General features: G+C 34.1%; 1 long non-coding RNA gene across 1 annotated transcript in view; it reads right to left on the bottom strand.

Moving 5' to 3' along the window:
- Positions 1-11,363: 11,363 nt before the first annotated feature.
- The window catches only part of LOC112206075 (uncharacterized), a 426,849-nt gene continuing 411,563 nt past the window's right edge, over positions 11,364-26,649 (bottom strand). Inside the window, exon 5 of the long non-coding RNA XR_002940257.3 lies at positions 11,364-14,043. This is a non-coding gene — a long non-coding RNA (uncharacterized LOC112206075). The remainder of the gene's footprint in view (positions 14,044-26,649) is intronic.

Raw genomic sequence — 26,649 nt, forward strand, 5'->3', positions numbered from 1 at the left:
ATCAACCCATTATCTAGGTTTTAAGCCCCGCATGCATTAGGTATTTGTCCTAATGCTCTTCCTCCCCTTTCCCCTCACCCCCCAACAGGCTCCAGTGTGTGATATTCCTCTCCTTGTTTTCATGTATTATCATTTTTCAACTCCCACTTATGAGTGAGAACATGCTGTGTTTGGTTTTCTGTTCCTGTGTTAGTTTGCTGTGGGTGATGATTTCCAGCTTCATCCATGTCCCTGCAAAGGACACAATCTCATTCTTTTTTATGGCTGCATAGTATTCCATGGTGTATATGTGCCACATTTTCAAGACTTCATGACTGAAACACCAAAAGCAATTGCAACAAAAGCCAAAATTGACAAATAAGTCTAATTAAACTAAAGAGCTTCTGCTCAGCAAAATAAACTATCATCAGAGTGAACAGGCAACCTACAGGTTGGGAGAAAATTTTTGCTGTCTATCCATCTCAAGAGGTCTAATATCCAGAATCTACAAGGAACTTAAGCAAATTTATAAGAAAAAAACAAACAACTCCATCAAAAAGTGGGCAAATGATATAAAAGACACTTCTCAAAAGAAGACATTTGTGCGGCCAACAAACATGAAAAAAAGCTCATCATCACTGGTCATTAGTGAAATGCAAATCAAAACCACAATGAGATACCATCTCACGCCAGTTAGAATGGCAATCATTGAAAAAGTCAGGAAACAATAGATGCTGGTGAGGATGTGGAGAAATCGGTATTCATTTTTACATTTGTTTGACCCATATTAGATAAATATCTTTTTCTTTATAGGCTTTAATGGAGTCATAGTTGGATAGAATTATGTTTTCTAAATAGAAAATTTATTTTGTTTAATTAATTAAACTTGTTTTCAACTTTTATTTTAGGTTCGGGGGTATAAGTGCGCATTTGTTACATGGGTAAATTGCGTTATCACTGACGTTTAGTGTAAGAATGATCCCGTCACCCAGGTAGTGAGCAAAATACCCAATAGGTAGTTTTTCAATCCTACCCCCAACCACACTCCCTCTCTAGCAGTCCCCAATGCCCAGTGTCTGTTGTTCCCATCTTTATTTCCATGTGTACTCAATGTTTAGCTCCCACCAATAGGTAAGAACATTCAGTATTTGGTTTTCTGTTTCTGTATTAATTTGCTTATGATAATGGCATCCAGCTGAATGCATGTTGTCAAAAACATATGATTTTGTTCTTTTTTGTGGCTGCATAGATATTTAATAATGTTTTTCTAGTACCTTTGTGTGTTGTAATGGTATATTTTTTAAAATATTATAACATATTTGATGCATTAAAAAGGATATGCATAAACATATTACTTATAATTCTTAATGATAACAAATTAAAACCTCAGTAACATACTGTCTGACTCTAGATCTCCTATCTGTCTGTCTATCTATGTTATGGACTGAATGCTTTTGTCCCCCCAAAATTGGTATGTTGGATTCCTAACCTCATGTAATGGTATTAGGAAGTAGAAACTTTGGGAGGTGATTGTGTCATGAAGGTGGAGCCTGCCTGAATAAAATTAATGCCCTTATAAAGAGATACCCTAGAGAGTTTCAGCTCTCTTTCTACAATGTGAGGATACAGCAAGAAGGCAGCAGTCTGCAATCCAGAAGAAGAGCATCACCAAAGCATAACTATGCTGGCTGGCAGCACAACTATGCTGGCTGCAATCCAGAAGAAGAGCATCACCAAAGCACAACTATACTAGCCGGCATGACTCAGATGTCATGCCTACAGAACTGTGAGAAATAAACTTCTGTTATTTGAAAGCCACCCAGTCTATGGTTCTTTGTTATAGCACCCTGAACTAGCATTCCATCCCTCTGTCTCTATCAATCTATCGATCGATCAATTGATCTATTTATCTATCATAATGATCTATCTATCCAGATATGTATGCCTTAACAATGTATGATGTGTAGTTTGATCACTCTTTCTGCAGTATTCTGTTGGCTGTTCTAGACCTTCTCCATTTCCATATGAACTTTAGAATCAGCTTATCAGTATCTACAAAATAACTTGCAAGATTGTGATTGGAATTGAGAGGAATTTATAAAACAAGTTAGGAAGAATTTGCATCTTAATAATATTGAATTTTTAAATCCATAAACACTAAATATCTCCAATTATTTAGATCTTCTTTGATGTCATTCTTCAGTTTTAAAGTTCTCTGCATTTAGATCTTGTATATATTGTGCTATACTTATAACTATGTATTACATTTTTGTGTATTATTTAAAATCATTTTTCATTTCCAATTCCAATTGTTTATTGATGGTATGTAGGAAAGCAATTGACTTCTGAATGTTATTTTTGTATGCTGAGAACTCGCCATACTTGTTTATTAACACTAGAAGATTTTTATTCAAAAATGATTCTCTACATAAGCAATCATGTCACATGAACAAATACAGGTTTATTTCTTCTTTCCCAAACTGTACAGATTAATTTCTTTTACTCACCTTAATGCACTAGCTAGAAATTACAGTACAATGTTGCAGGCGGTGGGAAGAGAGGATACTTTTGCATTATTCATGATCTTAAGAAGAAAATATCCAGTTTCTCACCATTGTGTTTGATGTTTGCTGCAGGTTTTGCTATAGGATTTTTATAGGTACTCTTTGTCAAGTTCAAAAATTTCTCTCTATTTCTACTTTGCTGTTGATGTAGCAGATTACACTGACTGATTTTTGAATTTGGATCCAACCCTACATACTTTAATAAGTTCCACTAGGTCATGTTGTATAATTTATTGTTGGACTTAATGTGCCAGTAGTTTATCATGGATTTTTGCATCTATGTTCATGAGGAAAACCAGTCTGTAGTTTTTCTCAATGTCTTTGTTGGGTTTTAGCTTTAGAGCAACTATGTTCTTAGAGAATAAATTGAGAAGTGTTCAGTCTGCTTCAAGTTTTTGGAAGAGCTTCTGAAAAATTAGTATTATTTCTTGCTTAAATGGTTAGTATAACTTATCAGTAGAAACATCATTTTGACCAGGTGTTTTCTTTTGGGGAAGGTTATGAATTATTAATCCAATTATTTAATAGACATAAGACTATTTAGATTATCTATTTCTAATTGTATCATTTTGGTAGTCTGTGTATTTAAAAAAAAATGATCCTTAAATTAATCTATGTCATCAAATCTGTGGCCGTGGTGTGTTGTTCATAGTAATCCTGTATTTCACATTAAAGTTCCATGAGATAAGTGGAGATTGGGGAGTTGGGACCCAGGTTAAAATCTTGTGTTTAATCCTTCAAGGCTGACCATAGGCAATTACAAGGGCTTTCCCTGGCAAGCCTCATGGAGTAGCTGCCCTTCCCACAACAGATTTGGTACACAGTCAATGTGTCCCCATTTTTTAGAAAGAGTTATAATAAAAAAAAAAAAACTCAGTCCCCTCAACCATTTTAACACTTCTTCCCCTATTTCAACCATGTTCATACACATATCTGCATTACTGGCACTGAAGCTGCTCCTATTGAGACCAGGCTGAAGAACTTTCAGGTAGTTTCTGCCAAGATTCATTTTTGATAGGCATATTTACTGAATCATGAATTCTAATTTACAGTCACTTTTTTGTAATAGTTGGATGATAACATCCCATTCATGTTTTGGTTTCTCTTTTAGAGATAAGATCTCTAATGTAAGTCTCATGTCGTTATTTACTGGAAGATTTCATACTCTCTCTGGTGACTTTTCAGTTTTTTAATATAGAACAGACCATTGATATCTTCCCTCCCCTTTCTGATAAAAAGCACACAGGTAATGGTCCTGTTTCCAAGAACTGTTTTATAAGCTATATCTATAGCACTTAAAAACACACATATTTTTATATTTATCATATATGCACAAATACATTATATATACTTTATATATATATAATTACATTATATATATGTGTGTATATATATATATGTTGGTGGTGGTTGTTGTTAAGAGAGTCTAGTGTGCAATTTAGAGCTCAATTTATAAACTTTTGTATTTTTCTTTCCACTATGTGGAAGAAACAGCCATTCAAATGAAAGCAGAGTCCTAACTATCCATTATACAGAATCCCTACCTAAGGAAATACCTAGCTTTAAAAGAGCCTTACTTATAAAAGCAACTCCCATGCAGTCTTTTTGACTTAAGATGTCTGGATGAACCAGAATCAAAAGGTATACTAAAAGAACAAGTTACATGACAAAGATCACACACACACACACACACACACACACACACACACACACACACACAATTTGACCAAAATATATTTGAAGAACTTAGTAAAATTTGAATTAGTATTCTCATGATTTTAAGATAATTTTTTCTCCACAAATCAAGAACAAAATGCAATTTATTTACAACAAACATTTTAAGTAAAAAGAAGTAGTCATAGAGAAGAAAAATATGTTGTAAAAATAATATGACATTAATTTTGGCTTTTTGGCTCATGTTCTTAAACAGGCAAAACTCGTTGCCAAAGATGTAGCTAAAAATAGATGAAAGCAAATATTATGTAAATAAAATTATTTGTTTAATTGAAAGTAGTCTTTCTACTATTTTCTCATATTCAATAATATTAAATTTGAAATAAAGTTAACTTCTAAATATGCAGAACGGCAATTTTATGGGGCAGTACTAAAACAACTTTTTTTTCTTTAGTGAACTTGAAGCTTGAAATTAAAGTCCAATTCTAATTTTTATTATTGTGATACGATTTACTAATGCAGTGAAACTTAGTGCAGTATGAATGAGGCCTTAAAAATGACATATTATTATCAGAGTATAAATGAAGAATTGAAACACTGCAAGGTTGTTCAATCACAATAAATCGTCAAATTATCTACTGCCTCAGAAGCAAATTTATCTTTGCCATGCAGAACCTTAAATTTCTAAGACTTTGTAAGTGGATGAATTGAGTAATAATAAAATATAACATATAATTGCCTTTGTATTTAACAATTGTTGTACGAGTTATAAGAAATGTCAGATTGGTTTTCATTATTAAGAATTAATAACTTGTAGTTAAAATATAAATAATTACAATATCCAAAAGCTATAAGTATTTCCTAGGTGACAGGCAGTATGCTCAGGTTTTCACATGCAGCATACCTATAGGTAGATATTAGTTTACTCATTTTACAGATGAATAGACTCAGTCTCAGAGAGGAAAATTAAGTTGCACAAAGTAACGGGGCCAAAATTAGAGACTAGGTCTGTATAAATTAAAAATACTTTCTTTAAACTTACTCTTTTTTATTTTTTTATTTTTATTTTATTTGAGATGGAGTCTTGCTCTGTCGCCCAGGATGGAGTGCGGTGGCGCAATCTTGGCTTACTGCAAACTCCACCTCCAGGGTTCAAGTGATTCTCCTGCCTCAGCCTCCCGAGTACCTGGGATTACAGGCATGCACTACCATGCCCAGCTAAATTTAGTAGAGATAGGGTATCACCATGTTGGCCAGTCTGGTCTGGAACTCCTGACCTCGTGATCCACCTGCATCGGCCTCCCAAAGTGCTGGGATTACAGGCATGAGCCACCATGTCTGGCTATATAATTTAATATAACATTATTATATTATATTATATTTGCCATATAATTTTTGCATACTGCTATTTAATTAGTGTAAGTTACTTAAAAACAAGGATCTTGACTTATGTTTCCTTTATCTGGAACAACTAGTCCAGTGGTCTTCACAAAACATCAGTGAAGGATTTTCAAAGGAATGAGTAATTATCAAAAATTAAATAGGATTAAGCCATAATAAATGTCTTAATATAAGCCAAATAATATTTGCTACTCTCTACATTTAAAAAATAGATAACTTCTAAAAGAAAAATATTTTCTTGTAAACTCATTGTAAAAACTAATGCAAATAATCTTTTTATGATAAACCTAAAATTTAAATGCCAGTATTCTACATGTCCTAGTTATTTCCAGACTGAGAATATTTCATGGATTCAGCAAAAAACTCCTTTGAAGTAAATTGGAAGGATCTAAACAGTAATTTTTTACAGTTTCTCTCTTTTTTTAAGTGCTATCTTGTTTTTCTATGCTAGCTGAATGTCTTTCACAAGCTTAATAGATGGAATAAATGCCACATTGAATCTAGTGAAAGAGAATATAATTATAACTTCTCAGGATCTTATAAAAGATAAATTAAATTTAGTGTGAGTTCATTATTCTTAGATGGATTTTTCTTAAATAGTTTTAATATTTTGACATTTTGTTTTCTAGAAATGTGTCTTTAGTTATAATAGCTTAGTACATTAAATGTCCATATTTTCTCACAAGTATATTTTGTGTCTGAAACATTGCCTATAGACAGTGCAACCAGATAATAAGCAATTACGGTTTTGGAGCTGGAATACAATTCCTATTTCAATGCTTAGTATCTGTTCATCTTGGCATAAATTACATAAAATCTCTATTCTTTCTTTTATATGATTAAACAAATTAAACTGATACCACTTCATCGGGTTGTTTTGAGGGTTAAATGTGTTAATATTTTAAAGCACTTAAAACATGCATAATAATAAGCACTCAAAAATATTAACTATCATTACTGGCCTTCCTTCTTTACTTAGTTTTACAAATTTAGAGTAAGATGGTCAAACATTTTATATATCTATGATCTACTATCGTTGTATTGTTATTGTCAAATTAAATGTAGTTTAATTACCATAATAACTATGAGACTCACACTCTTTGATATGAGTAAATGCATGGAAGAAATTGGATCAAGTGGTTTAAAGAAGCCAACATTCAGTTTTGAGTTTCAATTACTTGCAGTTAATTAAAAATATATACTTTAATAAGCTATATAAATATGAAAGCACTGAGCAAAAGAAATCAAAAGCTTGGCCAGATATAGTAGCTCAGGCCTTGAATCTCAGCACTTTGGGAGGCCAAGGTGGGAGGAATGCTTGAGCCAGGAGTTTGAGATCAGCTTGGGCAACATAGTGAGACTTCATCTCTACTAAAAATAAAGAAAGTTAGCCAGCTGTAGTGGTGTGCGCCTGTAGTCCCAGCTACTCAGGAGGCCAAGGCAAGAGGATAGGATAGCTTGAGCCTGAAAGTTCAAGGTTACAGTGAGCTATGATCATGCCACTGCACTCCAGCCTGTCTCAAAGACAAAAAAAAAAAAAAGAGGGACAGACAGAAGAACTCAAAAGCAGTGTCTAGTTTGTCCTAATGCTATAGATTTGCATTCTATAACCGCAAAGCTCTTCACAAATTCACATATGAGAATGTGGCGAACTACTAGGATCTACATATTTTCTAAGGGAACAATGATTGTTAATAACATTTTATCCTTTTAGTGAATTATGAAATAAAGATGCTCCTCCATCATTATATATCCATGTATTGCAATAAGTATTTATTTTTTAATGCAACTTATGTAATTACATATGCTTTAATTTTATACATAAAACTCACAACAGTATCAACATGTTTGAAAAAAATAATAACTATAATCAGTATAACTGTCATTTATAATTGATTGCTACTTATATCAGTTGAATTTGGTCTTTGCTAGCTAATTTACTAACAAATGGAGCAAAATCACCATTAGCATGAAAAATTCATATAGATGCACTGTACACACAGTATCGAATCTCAACAGGGCAAATTCCTCGGATAGCAAAACTACTAGTTGTTCTCATTCTATCATGTGAAATAGTTCAACAGAAACAACTTATTTCTCTATATTTTAGTTGATGTTGTATAAAAAAATGCAAAGTAATTGTATCTTAGTATTTGAATCTAAAATTTGTGTTTCACAACTTTAGAATAGACATGCCACTATATCCAGGTTATAATCTAAGGCTGATAACACATTATTCTCCATAGAAACAAATTATCTTTTATACTTACCTGTTTATTATTATTGGTCAGAAAATTCTACTAATGGTATTTTCCCCAAAGAATGTATAATTTATACTGAAATGCTATTTAAACATTTTTATTGTGTTTTCCAATGGAGCACTTAAAATTATTTTTCATTTATTATTATAATCTATTGGTGGTACTTGGTGGATTAAAATAGTCTCATAAAATATGCCTTGGGGCCGGGCGCGGTGGCTCACGCCTGTAATCCCAGCACTTTGGGAGGCCGAGGCGGGCGGATCACGAGGTCAGGAGATCGAGACCATCCTGGCTAACACGGTGAAACCCCGTCTCTACTAAAAATACAAAAAATTAGCCTGGCGTGGTAGCGGGCGCCTGTAGTCCCAGCTACTCGGGAGGCTGAGGCAGGAGAATGGCGTGAACCCGGGAGGCGGAGCTTGCAGTGAGCCGAGATCGCGCCACTGCACTCCAGCCTGGGCGACAGAGCGAGACTCCGTCTCAAAAAAAAAAAAAAAAAAAAAAAAATATGCCTTGGAACTAATAAAGATTTTTTTAAAGCAGCCTCTGTCACATAAATAAATGCAAATAATAAAAGTTGCTAGCATGGAAAGCTTGCTAAAGATCACCTCATTTTAGGTTTTATTAACATCGCAATGGAGATGTAAGTATGTTAGAAACCAATCTAGGCGAAGTCATTATTCTTCAAATACAAGACATTTTAGTAATATTTATGGTCATAATAAGCACATTGTTTTCAGAGAAATGAATTTTATAGGTTAGAAAACATCATTTGGATATATTTAAACATCACTATAAAAGTATTTCCCCATTAAGATGGACAATTAATAAGACATAAAGTTTACTAGATCCATACTGACAGAACATATAGATAAAAGTAGTAACTAATCATATTAGAAATTTTCTTGAATTTCAATCAAGGTGATTGAGTTCATTAAATTATCACTTTTGATAATAAACATAGTATTTCTATTGTAGCATTGTCTATTCTTCATGAATTTATATATATATTTTTTATATATATATAAAATCACATATTACATTGGCTTCTTTTGCTAATCAATTACAGTCATGTGCCCTGTAATGACATTTCAATCAATGAGGGACTGCATTTACAATGGTAATCTCATAAGATTAGAATACCATATTTTTATTGTACCTTTTCTATGTTTAGATATGTTTAGTTACACAGATACTATTGTGTTACAATTGCCTACAGTTTTCAGTACAATAACATGCTGTACAGCTTTGTAGCCTAGGAGCAATAGGCTAAACAATATAGCCTAGATGTGTAGTAGGCCATACCTTCTAGGTTTGTGCTTTAACAAAGAGGAGAACACATTTAAGTAAACATGTATAGGTAATGTGCAAGTATGTATAGAAAATGTCTCAGAAAACATCCCAGAATATAATCTTGAAAGTTCTTCCTGGATTTCCTATCGAATTTCAGAGCTCTTAAATGTACATGGGAAACATCTGTTCCTTGCCGCCCTTTTAAAATATTTGTTATGCAATTTTTTTTTACAATTAGAAATAATGTTTGAGACTGGAGAACTAGATTAGAGAGAAAACATTGAGTAAGTTTTAATGCACACTACTCTGATCACTAGAAACAGCTATTCAAATGGAATTCAGGCACTGATATAGATTTAACAACAAATATAAACATAAATACGAATACTGTGTATGGTTAAAACCATGAGTGATGTTTCTGGGTATTTTATTACCTCAAACTTTCAGTCATCAGATAGATATTCTTTCAGAAAAATATATCATTCCTATGTTCATGATAATGATTAATGTGACACTGTGAAAGATGGGCGATTCGTGGGTGCATCAACTAGTGTGATCATGAAGTTTATGTGTCACCTTCACTGGACAATGAGGTGACCAGATTAAATACTATTTCTGAGTGTCTTTGTGAGGGTGTTTCTGGATGACATTAGCAATTGAATCAAAGGACTCAGTGATGTAAATTACTGTCCCCATTCTGGGTAGATATCCTCTAATTCGTTGAGAGATTGAAGAGAATAAAAGGCAGAGAAATAAATAATTCACCCTTTTTTTTCTGCCTCACAATTTGAGCTGGAGCATTTCGTCTCATCTTTTCCTACTCTGAGACTGAAATTGATATTATCTGTTCCCCTGGTATTCTGGCCTTAAACCTTGGATTGAATTACAGTCCAGAATTTCTGGGTCTCCAGTTCGCAGCTGGCAGAATATGGGACTTTTCATCTTCCATAATTATGTGAGCTAATTATTCATAATAACTCTAAATCTTTTTCTCTCTTTCTCAAATTCTCTCTCTCTCTCTCTCTTTCTCTCTCTCTCTCTTTCTCTCTCTCTCTCTTTCTCTGGAGAGAATTGACTATGACAAACTAGTGACAGAAATAACATTTTGGCTGTTTTTCCTTAAAATGTACAAGAAATTTGAACCAATATTATTACCCATTACGCTTATGTCATAAACCCAGTGTGTTAGGGATGGTGGGTTGGTAAATTGATGAGTAGTTACTTCCAGATTACATACCATTAAAATGATTTTATTTCTTTGTTTGGCTTTGTCATGTAAAAAAATGTAAGAACTAATATTTTTATAATATCCTTATGCCTATGTGGAAACATCACTAGAAATATCTTAGATACAAAGGGAAGACTTTAAAACTAGGTGTTATAAAATTCAAAGAGCATTTTGAGAGAATCAGTTTCTCCTATTTTGAGACCAGTGTAACTTATAAGGATAGTATTAAGGATGGGGAGATCATGACTTATTCTTCATTTTATTGCAATCACATTTTTGAAATGTTAATTTACATTTTACTTTTATGATAACTGTACTAGTTATATACTGCAGCTTAACAAAGTATCCCAAATTTAAGTTACTTAAAATAACAAAATTGATTAAAATTCCTGTATCCAGGAATCTGGGCAAAGATTAGCTGAATCCTCTCTCCAGCATCTCTCACAGGATGCAAGCGCAGTGTCCACCAAGGCTGTGGTCTCATCTGAACGTTTAAGTGGGAAATGGTCTGCTTCCAAGCTAACTTATATCATTGTTGGCAGAATTCAATTTATTGAATGCTTTTGGACTGTTGGCCTTATTTTCTCACTGACCATTTGCTGCCTTCAGTTACTTGCCATGAGACCCTCTCTATAGAACAGTCCACAACATGACAACTTGCTTTATCAGAAAAAGCACCCAAGAAGAACCACAGAGAGAGAAAGGGTACAAGCAATATAGAAGTTAGTCTTTTATAATCTAGTCTCAAATGTGACATCCCATCATTTTTGCAATATTCTATTTTTTAGGAAGACATCACTAGGTGAAGTCCATATTCATTGGGAGGATATTACACATGGGCTAGAATGTCAGGAAGCTGAGATCATTGGAAACCAGGTTAGGAAACTGCCTATCACCAAGCTGTTCTTAGGAACAAACGAATAAACAAAAATTATGTTATTGAAATAAACTCAAACTTCTTTATTTGGTTAGTCTTTTTTTCCCACTTACCTATTACTAATTCATACTAGAACATTTCAATGTTATTTTGATTTATATGCTGAGAGTATTTTCTTAAGATTTCCTAAACTACACATTTCTTTTCTATATTGCAGCCTTTACTGAGTGAGAGTTTGCAGTGGTATGCTGGTTAATGTTTAACAGTAAACCTTGAAAAAACGTTTGAGTTTATTATATTTTTACTGATATAATATAGGACACAGTTTACAAATAATAATAAAAATACAATACTCTATTGCAATTCCATGTAGCCAATTGATTTTTACAGAACATTTTTATTGATTTTTGCTGACCTCTTGTATCTGAGGCAAACTTATGTTTGCCATTTAACTGTGATTTAACAAAATCAGACTACAAATAGATGCTGAATCACTATCCAATTCAGCATTCATCCACATCATTGATGAGAGCATGCTTTTTCAACATGAATGTTAGTTGATAATTTTATTTGTTTAACAAGTAAGATGAGAGTAAAACCACAAAAAGGCATTTTGGCAATTCACTCATTTGTCAAGAATATGGATGTGTTCTTTGCTGAATCAGATGATAATGTTTGACTACTAGAAGAATATGTTCTCATTTTTGTTTTGTGTGTGTGTGTATGTGTGTGCACTAGTCACAATGTAATGACTACAAACCTGGCAGCTTTTTAAGTTTAATTTGCATTATTAACATTTTCACATCACTTTCTTAAGTCTAAGCATCAACAAAACAATGAATCAAATTTTTGTTTCCAGCATTTGTCAAATTCTATGATGTAAATATAGTCCCATCATGAGTAATTTCAATCTACCAACATGATGTCACCTAACACAAAACAGAGAAGAGATGTGCAGAAACACATGATTATTTAGTATTTTACCCTACAGACATAATGAGCACAAATAACTTTAAAAACATAGATCATAGTTAACATAGTAAACTTAGGAGAAAATGACAAATATTGAGTATTTGCCACCTTCGTTTTTAATAATGTGTAATTGCACATTCATAAGATTTCGTTTTAAAAGGTGATTGTATTTAAAAACATACCCATGAAATCTATGAAAACTTAACAATTGACTTTCATAAGCCAGCACAAGCAGCTCTAATACACATGGGTTATTTACATCATTTTTTCTCTTAATATTTAAGTTCCAAAAAAAGCTGCTTTGCTTTTTGCTTACAATTTTTTTCTACTAAAAAAGTAGTAAATTGATAGTTAATAATTTTATGAAGAATCATAATTTGTAGTTGTATTTTTATGTAGCATAATTTCAACAAAATAGATGAAAATAAATGTTTGCTACACCTATTCTTAGGCAGTGGTCATGAAAGTATGAAGAAAGTAGAGGTTAAGGAAACTTACTAGCTCTGTTTAGGCTCGAATGATCCAGTTTCCTCGTTTATAAAATGAAGAGAAACAATATTCATCACATTGAGTTGTTAATAGAGCTAAATGAGTTAAGGTACTCAAGTATTAATGGTGAAATTGTAGATCAGGAACCAGTAAAGCAGGCAATGCCTCAAGCAGTATGACCTAATGAGAATTTGAGAGGATCTTATGTTATGAAAAGGAACGTTCTGTTTTTCAGATATGACCCTTGCCACACTCAGGATTGAGCCATGTGCTAGAGTTGGCAGATAAGTTATTCTACCTGAATTACTGAGTATGATGTACCGATGCAGCAGTGGTACCTCACATGAAGAAGACGGAATTGTATTTCATTTCAATTTAAAACATTTGGGAGAAACATTTTCTTCAATGTAGAGAAATAGGCTTCACAAATATTCATAGAATTTAACATTCTGTCCCCAAAGCAAAATAATTCTGCCATGACAAAATAAGCAATCTGTTTCTATATTGCAATGGCAATATATATCTATATCTTGAAATATATTGCCTGTGTAATTCAAAATATACAGCTATAGTAAATCAGCTCTAATTCCAAATGTATTTGAAGTAAACTTCAACTTGTCATTGCTAAAACATTCTGTAAACATCAAATAAAAAAATAACTATAAAATTTACATGCTATCATTTTCCATGTTGCAGAGTAAAACTTATTTTAAGTGCTTACTTTGTATTAAGAAAAATTAAGGCAGTTTCAGCAAAGCTACACTTTGAAACCTATCACCGTATCTTCAAAGATTAGGGCCCTCATCAAAACTTGTTTTAGCACCTTCGAATGAAATTCTTCTAGTCAATGTTTAATTATCAAGTTTTTAATTTTCCATTTTTTGTTCTTTGTACATAAGGCAGAATGCTATGGTAAACGTAGGTAAGCATGGCATTAAGTTCCACTGCAAATCTGTAATATTAGTCGCCAAAAATCATTGACTTAAAGGGTGAGTCAATAAAAATTTATGACCAGTCTTAGAATAGCAACTTGAAGGATATATTTTACTCTCAGTTAACACCAATGTTATCATATAATTAACACAGCATATTATGTCAAAAACAGGGAAAAAGATTATGACAGCCCAGTTCAAGGGGAGCTTTTAGTACCTGATTGCAAATCCATAGTTAATAGCCTATCACCAGCTCTGTGGAGTCAAGGAATCCTATCCAACAATTCCAGAAGGGCAGAGAGTATAATAACTTACCTCTTACTTCTCTGGCATTGGAAAAGCACTTGACTTCTTTGTGCCTTCATTTCCTTATCTGTAAGAGAGAGATATTGAAATAGTTTAACTTAAGGAGTTATGAAGGTTAAATAAATTAGTATAAGTAAAGCACTTAGAACAATGCCTGACATTGAAATTAGTCAATAAACATTACTTATATTGTTTGCTTGTATATAAGACAGTATAGTCAGTAACATTCTGTATCACTCTTATTCAAGAACTGAAACAGAACAAAACATGAAGTCTTTCAACTTTAAAATATAATCCCTTTTATTTGCAAGATCAGGATTCTGTTTTAATTCCTTTTAAAAAATAAACAAGGAAAGTTTAAAGATTTCATATGTCAGCATCAAGACCTTTGGGATTACTAGCCTGGCTGTATTAAATTGTAAAACAAATTCATGTTGCAAAAGAAATATGTGTTATACACATTATATGCTAGTTATATGTTCTACATGTATTCTTTGTATTAAAAATATTAAATAAAGAATACACTACACCTTTTCATTTTAAATTGCTTATTGGAATTTAAATAAATATAAGAACTAATTTCTAAAAGTTATACAGTATGAATACTGGGAAAAGGTATACAGTATGAATAAATGGGAAAAAGGGTGATGAAACAATAGGCTGGGAGATAGAGTTTTCACAGTATCATTCATTCCCACATATACATAGACATAGTCACATATACACTTTTATGCACACACATATTTACATATACATGTTATCTTGTGAATCGCTCTATTGATTTTACATTTTAAAAATTAATAAGCATATGAATAAGCCTGTCTAGTAAAAGCAGACAAACTTGTACATCATAGAAAAATAAATGTGTAACAATACTCAATAAAATATTGACAAAGTTAGTAAGTTAAGGGTGATTTGAGGCCTTCATATGACTATTTGTTCCTTATCTAAATCATTAGGTAAAAGATTGGTGAATTTGTATGTATTACCCCATTTTTTAAGCATTATACAAAAGCTTAAGTAATTTGATTTTTATCTTTTATAATCTATTTTTTATTTTTCACCAATTTATAAATTATAAATTTTATTACCAATTTATAAAACAGATTGTCTTTCTGAGCAGTAGTATCCTGTTTTTACACTAAGAAAGAAAAATCTGAATACAGAAACATGAGAATTTTAATTAGATTTTCAAAATCATATTTAAGCAGGAGATTACAAACCCCTTTTAATAGGTAAGTATCAATCGACACATTTGGGGAATTGTTAACCGTAATTGTCATTTGGGAAACTTCTAATAACTTAAAGTAGAACAAGCCATTTATAATTTTTTTCTTTCCAAAATGAGTATAATTTTTTCTAACAGGTTTTTTAAAATTTAACACAGACTTTGATCACATTTTGCATATTACACAATATTTATAAGTGCCATAATATACTCCCCCATTCCAAAATGGAAGACATTTTGCTAAATATCGCAATATTACAATTTTATTACATCTGGATTGATATCAATGGAACAAATACGATGTAATTCACTTACCTAGCTAAGTGAATAGTTTTAAAGTAGTTTAATATAGTTCCTCCCTTATCACAATTAAAAATTTCCCCTTAGTCATCCTCAAAAGTTGTTCATTTCTTCACCTTCAATTCTAAGGGCTCAGGAGTGTTGAGGCCTCTGGACTGCAAAATAACCATGGAAAATGGGCCATTTACACATAAGAAGAGAGAGGAAGATAAAGTCTTAGAAGCAAAGGTGTGTTGCTTACATCCAGATGCTCAAAGGAGCTGATAGCTCTGTTGGCCTGTGGTGCTTCCTGCAAATAAGACCTACTCCCCAGTATCAAACCGGCTTCCAGTCAGCTCTCTGGAGTTTTCCTCTGTATACCCTCTCTCTCTCTGCTCAGAATGTCGGCATTGTAATCGTTATGATGTCAGAAGTTTAGTCTTTTTATTTTCACTGACAAAGGCATACTGGAGAAGAGAAGATTCCATTGTAACATGATGGAAATGCTTTAGTGAGAACAGTGGATCATGTAGATATGAAAATCAGCTCCAGGAAATGTTTTCCTACTATTTTATATTCTCATGTATTAAGAAACTTCAAAGAGTTTGGGAGGTCAAGGCAGGCAAATCACCTGAGGCCAGGAGTTCGAGGACAGCCTGGCCAACATGGTGAAATGCCATCTCTATTAAAAATACAAAAATTAGACAGACGTGGTGGTGCACGCCTGTAATTCCAGCTACTTGGGAGGCTGAGGCATGATAATTGCTTGAACACGGGAGGTGGAGGTTGCAGTGAGCCAAGATTGTGCCACTGCACTCCAGCATGGGGGACTGAGTGAGACTCTGCCTCAAAAAATAAATAAATAAATAAATAAAAAGTCAAAGAGAATCTGAAAAACAGTTGTATGGTACATGAGCCTAGAATTTAGATTTCAAATGAATATGTTTTCTCCTAATCCCCAGTAAGCAAGAGAAGAAAAAATATATGGAATGGTGTCACACACCTGTAGTTCCAGCTACTCTGGAGGCTGAGGCAGGAGAAGAGAATTGCTTGAGCACAGGAGTTTGAGGCTGCTGTGAGCTATAATCATGCAACTGTGCTCCTTCCTGGGGAACACAGGGACTCCTTGTGTCTAAAAAATAAAAAAGATTAAAAAAAAAAAAAAAAGGCGGGAGGGCTCACGCCTATAATCCCAGCACTTTGGGAGGCCAAAGCAGGCAGATCACCTGAGGTCAGGAGTTCGAGACCAGCCTGACCAACATGGTGAAACCCCGTCTCTACTACAAATACAAAAATGAGCCAGGTGTGGTGGTGGGCACCTTTAATCCCAACTACTTGGGAGGTTGAAGGAGGAGAATCACTTGAAGCTAAGAGGCGGAGGTTGCAGTGACCACTGCACTTCAGCCTGGGTGACAGAGAAAAAAAAAAAAAAAACTGGAGAGATATTGGAGAAATAAAAATAACAAGATTTTATGAAAGTTTTTAAGTGGAGAGCACAAGAGATAGGTAGGGTACACAGTGCTGTTCTTCAAGTTAAGGAGAAAATCAGGTTTGGGGAAGCCTTGTGGATTCTGTGATAATCATGTGGAATTTGAACTGTTTGAGACATTATTGAATTGCCCTCAGCAGAAGGGATCTACATCATCCAAAGTTATACCCCTTCCTGAAAATCAACCTGCAAAAACTGATTAGTGGATGGCATTAGGATCCTCTTATTTTAATTCAGAACATGTCTGAAGCGACATGTCAGCTCCAGAGTTTCACATGGCACATGGATTGATCCTATTCAGGTGTAGCCAAACCACAGAGTTTCCCTGAAAAAAAGCTTTTCAACACTAAAACAGGGAGTGCCATAAGCAAACTAGACTGGTTGGCCTTCTGTAGCAATTGGATTATAGTTGCTTCTCACTCTGCTCTATCCTTTTTTCCTGCACTCCCTTTCCTGTTGTTCATGGGAACATTCCCTATTAACCCAATACAACCAAATCTCCATTTCGGAATCTGTTTTCTGGGGAACCCAACCTATGATAGATGTTTGTTTAAAAAAGAACATGTTCTGCAGAGAAAAAACATTCAGTGCTGTAACCAGCCTCAAGGGGTCCAATATTTAATGGATGTAGATAAGATTGCAAGACACCCAGAGCAAATTATCACTTTTTCTTGCTTGTCTTTCTTCTCCATTTATGTATATTGTCTTTAATTTATACACCTCACACTCCAAGTACTTATATTATCCATAAATTTATGTGTGTATGCAGAATGAAGATTTTAGATTAAATCTCTGGAATCTCGCTTTCCATTGGAATATATAATCAAATATTAATAATACATGCAATAGGTTAAAATTAGAATAGGGCTTTTGAACAGTTATTTTTTTTCTTTTTATATTTGGGTTAAACATTCATCTAATATTTATTAGAATTTGTTACTACTGCTAAATCATTATTCTTTGAGATCAATTTTCTTTTACTCTTTTTTTGGTTGTTATTGTTGCTGCATTGTATTAGTCTCTCCTTAAAACTAGAATTTTTGGCTGGGCGCAGTGGCTCACGCCTGTAATCCCAGCACTTTGGGAGGCCAAGGCAGGCGGATCATGAGGTCAAGAGATCCAGACCATCCTGGCCAACATGGTGAAACGTAGTCTCCACTAAAAATATAAAAATCATCTGGGCATAGTGGAGCTTGCCTGTAATTCCAGCTACTCGGGAGGCTGAAGCAGGAGAATCGCTTGAACCAGGGAGTCAGAAGTTGCAGTGAGCCGAGATCGTGCCACTGCACTCCAGCCTGGTGACAGAGCGAGATTCTATCTTAAAAAAAACAAAACAAAACAAACAAAAAAAAAACCTAGAATTTTTCCAGTATTGTTCTCATAACCCCTGCTTTTGAAAACAGATCTTTTACTGAAGTGATGGACATTCTGTCATTGTCTTTCTCCAAAACAAAAGGTGTGGTTTAAATCTCCCTACATGGAGTTCTCTAAAACTTTCTCCTTTTGTGTTTTTCTAACATGATTTCAAGATTTAAAATATTTTACATCTGTGATGGTTAATACTGTCAACTTGATTGGACTGAAGGATGCAATATTGATCCTGGGTGTGTCTGCGAGGGTGTTGCCAAAGGAGATTAACATCTGAGTCAGTGGACTGGGGAAGGCAGACCTACCCTTAATCGGTTGGGCAACATCTAATCAGCAGTCAGTGAATATAAAGCAGACAGAAAAATGTGAAGTGAGAGACAGGCCTAGCCCCCAGCCTATATCTTTCTCCTCTGCTGGATGCTTCCCGCCCTCAGACATCGGACTTCAAGTTCTTCAGTTTTGGGGCTCATACTGGCTCTCCTTGCTCCTCAGCAGACGGCCTATTGTGGGACCTTGTGATTGTGTAAGTTAATACTTATTAACTCCCCTTTATGTATACATATATGAAGAAAGAAGATTTTTAGATTAAATCTCTGGAATCTCACTTTCCAATTGAATATATGAGCAAGTATTAATAATGCATACAATAGGTTAAAATTAGAATAGGGTTTTTTGAACAAAGTTAATATTTTTTCTTTTTATAAATATTCATATTAGATGTATATATATTATTCATCCAATATATATAAGATGTGTATATATATATTACTGTGTATATATATATGTGTATATGTATGTGTGTATATGTATATATATGTATATCCTATTAGTTCCGTTCCTCTAAGAGAACCATGACTAATACAATGTCCATCAAAGTTTTTCAGTTAACTTAAATCTTGAAAATTTAGCCCCGGACCATGGGTTACACCATTAATCCCAGCTGCTTGGGTGGCTAAGGCAGGAGAATTACTTGAGCCTAGGAGTTCTAGGCTGCACAGGTGTATGACGTTCACACTGCATGCACTGCAGCCTGGGCGACAAAGGGAGACCTTGTGTCTAAAAAAAGAAAAATATATATATATATATCTCGATATGTTAAAACAAATATCAAATTGAAATCATTCTTTACAAACTTGTCAATTTCATACAAAGCCCTATCATCACTGTGAATAACCATAAGAGTTATTTTAAGAAACAGATACTGATCACTTGAGTTTATCAAGTTATGCTCTTGTCTTTTCCCCATCTCTCCCACTCTGTCAAGTGAATTGATAATAAGTATGACATAGACTCTCACACACTAGTCTTTTCATAAACTGGTTTGAAAGCTGTTATATTCATGTGGCAGAACTGCATTTTCAAAAATTGACCTCAACAGTATCACCCATTCTGCATGATCGTCTACAATGTCAATTTACAACTCCTCCCCGAAAAGCGGTACCCAATCTCCCGTTGCTGAACCTGGGTAAATTTATGAATACTTCAAATAATTAAATATGGCAAAAATGGTGCTATGTGCCTTCCGAAGCTAAGTGAGAAAAGCCCAAACTCCTTTTGCCTGGACCTTTTGGACACTTGGAGTGTTTTGGACCAGCTTTGCGCACTTAGATCTTTTTGAGATTTTGGACACAAACTTCACAGGAGAAATTCAACAACTCTGAGACCATTGGGCTGTAAAGTCCATATATAGTAGCTGTTAGCCAGGATTAACTGCTTTACATGAAGATATTTTGGGGAAGAGGGCACGTGGTATAAGAGAATATTTAACATTTGTTTTATAAAGAATCACAGTGGAAATATTAATTTGGCATTCTTAATTAGCAAAATTCAAAAAATATTCAACATGTACATATTAATGTGTGAGTTACTGGATAAAATTAAAATTAAACAGCATTAAATATATTAAATAATTTTTAACAACAGGTTTTTAATAATTGGGTATTTCCAGTGTTAAAACATTAAAACATTAGAAAGATACAATTTCTCTCAGTAGAAACACTGTGATAATGACCAGTATCTTGAAGAATAGAATAGCTTCCTTTAAAATATTCAGATATTTTTCAGAAAGAAGTTGCCTAGAATAAGAGCAGTATTTCATATGTGTTATAAGGAATAATAGCAGAAATAATAATTTTGGCAGTCTTAATTATCAATATGAGTCCTAGCATTATTTTGCAATGCTCAATTCTAATCATAAATTTAATGTTTATAAATTAGTGCCTTGTGCTCACTTCCATCTACTTTATACAGATATAGAAACTAAAATATCACTGTTAGAAAAATTATTCATAGTATGGATTTAGATTATTGTGCAAGATAAATTTTACTTAAAAGTAGGACATTTCTGCCTTACTGGGTTACATTTAAATCTAGATCAAATATAGTAGATTTTCTCAGTACAAATTTTTCTTGGAGTGGCTACATATAACTCTTCAATTAAAAATATTGGATGGATGTCATGTCTATTAAAAACCACAATTTGTGAAATTTATGAGTCAAGTACTTAACTAATTTTGAATGTTATTGTTTATTTGTATATCTTAAAATATACCAAACCAAGGCTTATTTTAACACAATTTCTCTTTTTCAATTTTGTTACAGCATTCCTTTTTTCTCAAAGAAAAAAATTCAGAGATAATTGGTATAATTACACTTAATCTTATTTTAACTTATACCATAAATAGCCATAAACAGAAATATATCTGTGAAGGTCTTATTTTTGCCCGTGTTTACTACTTAAATTCTAACTAATGATTTCTCTGGTACATTAGTACTTACAGCAAGCAAACGTCCTAGACTACTTAAGAATGGGAAAGTAATTAGGATCATAATTAGGATTATTTATTTTAATTGACATTAAACAGGCATCTTCATAGCATCAGGGAGGTTTTAAACCTCATAGAAAAATGTGATAGCCATTTATAACTTAATGTTAGAATTGTGACAAATATTATATTTTATATTATCAAAATTTTGTTTTTTTAATTTTTAATGTTGATATCTTAAATTGAGGCAGAAAGTAGAAATTTTTCTGCAATGAAGAAACCAAACACTTCTTGGCTTTTTAATCCTGAGGAAACCTCAGTTGTTCAATTAAGTTTCTGCCGTAATTGTAAGGGATTAACTGACTTTGTGAATTTTGGAAATATTACTGTCTCTTTTTTCTGCTTGATAAATATATGTAAACGCTGCCAAAGAGAAGTATGGTAGAAACATAGAATAATTATAAGCTGAATTTTCATATTAATATATATCACGCACTAATAATTGCCTCATATTTGCTTTTTATTAGGAAAAACAAAAAGATATACTAATTTCAACATACAAATTAATGTCAAGATACAGAATTTTTTGTAAATCTCAATATACATTTTACATTGAGTAACCCAGTCATATTAATTGTGGTAATAGTAATGTGATACATTACTATTAGAAATGAGTAATAGTAATGTGATACATTACTATTAGAAAGGAGTAATGAGGAAGCTGGGTGGCAAAAAGACACGAAGTCATTTAGAGAAATCCCGGAAGCTCTCCAGCAAAGGCTGGGAGAGTTGCCCAGTGAGCCCTTCACTCACAATAGAGGAAGAATGGGTCAGAGATTGGCAGGTGCCAAGGGAAGGACAACATTGTATTTAAACCACAATATTGACATAATAATTAAGCTTTCCAAATAGGATATTTGTTTGAATACTTTGTATTCAATAATATTGCTACCAAGTACACTTTCAAAATATTTAATACATTCTCTAAAAATGATAAATTTAGAATATTTTCTCACAATGCACTATAAAATTATTCCTTGATTATTTTTGCTACCTAAACTTATATCTAGTATATTTTTTGTGGAAATAAATAAGAATTCATAGGATAATCTCCTTGATCTAATAAGTTTCTCTCTTGCCTGTTTTTTTGCAAATCATGCATGATTTTGTGCTTCCATTTTCAGAGTATATATATTTTCAGCAGCGCTGGTGTGATTAAGAGTTGTATGTATGAGTGGCTGGAGTGGGGTGAAAGTGAGGTAAGAGTGGGAATTAATTATTGTAACTTATATAATTAAGATAGTATCAGAAAATAATTTTGTTGTCCACTTAAATATCTCTTTAGAAACAAACTGTTTCTTCATCTTTATCCATCCAGATAATTGTGATCTGCAAGGTTTATGTCCAATAACACAAAAATTCAATGGCAAATGCTTCTACATTTTGTAAGATTTCTCATATATGAACACACAGAATAAATAGGCAAATGTTATTAATGATTTGTCCACATATTTTTATCATATGTCTAAAGAAATATGATTCATCCAACATTTTCATTGAGATTAAAATAATTCTTACCCATTGTCTATGATGACTATCAAGATATCTGATTTTAAGGAAATGTGATTTGCTAAGTAAGCATATTAAGAAGGAAAGCTGACTCATATCTAGAACAACCACCACCAAAAGTAAAAAAAAAATAAACAATAGAAACCAACCATATGATAGCCCATATTTTGAAATTAGCATGCAGAGTTATTCACAGTGACACAATATTTAAAAAATAGATAAACAAAAATTTTTGAAATGGAAGATAATGTCAAGTGATATATACACATAAAACCGTATACTATTTAAACAAAATTTGTCTAGAAACAAAATAAAATGAAACAAACATTTGTTTAGAAACAAAATAAAATGAGAATACAGCAACACAAATAGTTGAAGAAATAATAATCTGAACATTCCTACATTAAAAAACATATATATGTGTATTAGTCCATTCTCACACTGCTATAAAGAAGTACCTGAAACTGGATAATTTAAGCAGAAAAGAGGTTTAATTGACTCACAGTTCTACAGGCTTAATAGGAAGCCTGACTGGGAGGTCTTAGGAAACTTACAATCATGGCAAAGGTGAAGGAAAAGCAAGAACCTTCTTCACATGGTGCAGGAGAGACAGTGAAGGAGGAAGTGCCACATACTTTTAAACAATCAAATCTTGTGAGAACTCACTCACTATCATTAGAAGAGCAAGGGGAAAACCCACTCCCCTGATCCAATCACCTCCCACAAGGCCCCTCTTCCAATCTGACATGATCATTTAGGAAGGGACACAAATCTAAACCTTGTCATTCTGCCACTGGCCTCTCCTAAATCTCATGCCCTTCTCACATTGCAAAATGCAATTATTCCTTCTCAACAGTCCCACAGTCTTAACTCATTTCAACATTAACTCAAAAGTCTACATTCCAAAATCTTATCTGAGACAAGGTAAGTCTCTTCCACCTATGAGCCTGTAAAATTAAAACTATTTACTTACTTCCAAGATACAATGGGGTTACAGGCATTGAGTAAATGCTCCCATTCTAAATGGGAGAAATTGGCCAAAACAAAGGGGCTATAGGACCCATGAAAGTCTGAAATCCAGCAGGGAAATTCTTAAATCTTATATCCAGGGCATGCTGATGCAAGAGGTGGGCTCCCAAGGTTTTGGGCAGCTCTGCTTCTGTGGCTCTGCAGGATACCACCCATACCACAGCTTTCGCAGCCTGGTGCAAACTGCCTGTGGCTTTTCTAGGCACACAGTGCAAGCTGTTGATGGATCTACCATTCTGGGGTCTGGAGGACAGTGGCCCTCTTCTCATAGCTCCACTAGGCAATTCCCCAATGGGGACTCTGTGCAGGGGCTCCAACCCCACATTTCCCCTTCACACTGCCCTAATAGGGTTTCTCCATGAGTGCTCCATCCCTGCAGAAGACTTCTGCCTGGACATCCAGGCATCCTCTGAAATCTAAGCAGAGGTTCCCAAACCTAAATTCTTGCCTTCTGGATACCCGCAGGCCCAAAATCACATGGAAGCTGCTTGGGGCTTGCAACCTCTGAAGCCATGGCCCTTGCTGTACCTTGCCCCCTTTTAGCCATGGCTGGAGCTGGAGTGGCTGGGACCCACAGCACCGTGTCCCGAGGCTGCACTGAATAGCTGGGCCCTGGTCCTGGCCCACAAAACCATTTTTCCTCCTAAGCCTTTGGGCCTGTAATGGGAGGGGCTGTTGTGAAGGTCTCTGAAATGCCCTGGAAACATTTTTCTCCTTATCTTGGCTATTAACATTCTGCTCCTCTTTACTTACGCAAATTTTTGAAGCAGGCTTGAATTTCTCTTCAGAAAACGGGTTTTGATTTTCTACTACATGGTCAGGCTGCAAATTTCCCAAACTTTTATGTTCTGCTTTTCTTTTAAATATAAGTTCTAGTGTCAGATGAACTCTTTGTTCACACATATGAGCATACACTTTTAGAAACAGCTAGGTTACATCCTGATGCTTTGCTGCTTAGAAATTTCTTCTGCCAGATATCCTAAATTGTCTCTCTCAAGTTCAAAGTTCCAAAGATCGGTAGGCCAGGGGCAGAATGCCACCAGTCTCCTTGCTAAAGCATAGCGAGAGTAACCTTTACACTAGTTCCCAATAAGTTCCTCATCCCCATCTGAGACCACATCAGTTCCCAATAAGTTCCTCATCCCCATCCGAGACCACCTCAGCCTGGACTTCTTGTCCATACTACTATCAGCATTTTGGTCAAAACTAATCAGTAAGTCCCTAGGAAGTTCCAAACTTTCTGACATCTTCCTGACTTCTTCTGAGCCCTCTAAATTGCTTGAACCTCTGCCTCTTACCCAGTTCCAAAGTCATTTCCACATTTTCAGGTACCTTTATAGAGGTGCCCCACTTTTTTGGTACCAATTTTCTGTATTAGGCTGTTCTCACACTGCTATAAAGAACTACCTGAGACTGGGTAATTTAAGAAGAAAATAGGTTTAATTGATTCACAGTTATGCAGGCTTAACAGGAAGTATGATTGAGAGGCCTCAGGAAACTTGCCATGGAAGAAGGTGAAGGGGAAAGGAGCACCGTCTTCACATGGTGATAGAGAGAGAGAGAAGGGGGAAGTGCTACACACATTTAAACCAACAGATCTCATGAGAACTCACTCACTATAATAAAATCTGCCCCAGTGATCCAGTCAGCTCCTACCAGGCCCCTCCTCCAATTTGACATGAGATTTTGGTGGGAACACAGATCCAAACCATATCAATATGTTAAATGGAAGACCCAGAAAGCCCAGTCAAGCCTAAGCAGCAAGCAGTGTAAAATCAAATAGGATCACTCCATAAAACATCAGAATTAAATGAGAAAAACAAAAAGTAAAAAGAAAATCTTGAAAACAGCTATGGAAAAGAGACATGTTATATGTAGTTTAACAAATATATGAATGTTGACCAACTTCCCAGGAAGCAATGGAAGGTGAGAAAACAATGGAATGACAGCTATACCTGCTCCCAATGCTGGCAGCTATAAATGCTCCCAATGCTGGGAGAGAATACACACAAACACATGCACACACAAACTTGCGCACACATACACACACACAACTGTCAACTCAAATTTTATAACCAGTGAAATTACTCTGGAAAAAAATGAGGAAAATAATACATCTTCAGATAAATGAAAGCTGAGTACACAGCCACATCCACTTATTCCCTGTTATTTGGGGGAAGTTTTACAAAATATTGTACATGCACATCTGTTATTGCCCCATAAATCAATGTTATAATTGATGGTATAGTCTTTTGTCCTTACATGATACTTTACACATTTACACCCATACTTAAATGTTATCCTTCCTTGGGTTTAAGTAAAATCTGGTGACATTAATACTTCTTGTAGTCTAGGTCTGCATGTAATGAATTCTCATATGGAGTTTCATGTTTAATGCTTAACATTTAAAATTATGAAAAAATATATAGAGAAAGCATACAGATAAAAATAGTGCATAAAAAGTTTAAGGTTATATCAAACATTAAATATAAATCCTTCTAAAAGAATTGTAAGACAGATGCAACGTGCAATAGCAAAATCAAAGCCCACCTTGAACTGGAGTAATTTATTTCCCATTCCCTTAGGGGATCAGCCCAAAGTGTCTGACCACAGGTGTTTCTCCAATTGATATTCATTGGAAAAGCCATCATGCTCAAGATTTCTTAAACTCTCATCCTGTCCTTGCCACACAGAGATTTAGTGTCAGCAAATAAGCCAGCATTGGAAATTACATGGCATTACCAAGTGTCTTAAGACTACAGCTGCTTAAAAGTAGGCATGAGATGAACAAGTACGTAATGAAACTATTTTCTGCAAATTTACTGCACTTTTTCATTTCTACACATTTTTATTGATACTAGATTTTACTGATACAATATTTTACACGAACTACTTTTATTAACAGTTTTATTGCAACTATCAACCAATACACTTTTAAAAGCACAT

The sequence above is a fragment of the Pan troglodytes genome, chromosome 1, assembly GCF_028858775.2.
Source record: "Pan troglodytes isolate AG18354 chromosome 1, NHGRI_mPanTro3-v2.0_pri, whole genome shotgun sequence".
Lineage (NCBI taxonomy): Eukaryota > Metazoa > Chordata > Mammalia > Primates > Hominidae > Pan > Pan troglodytes.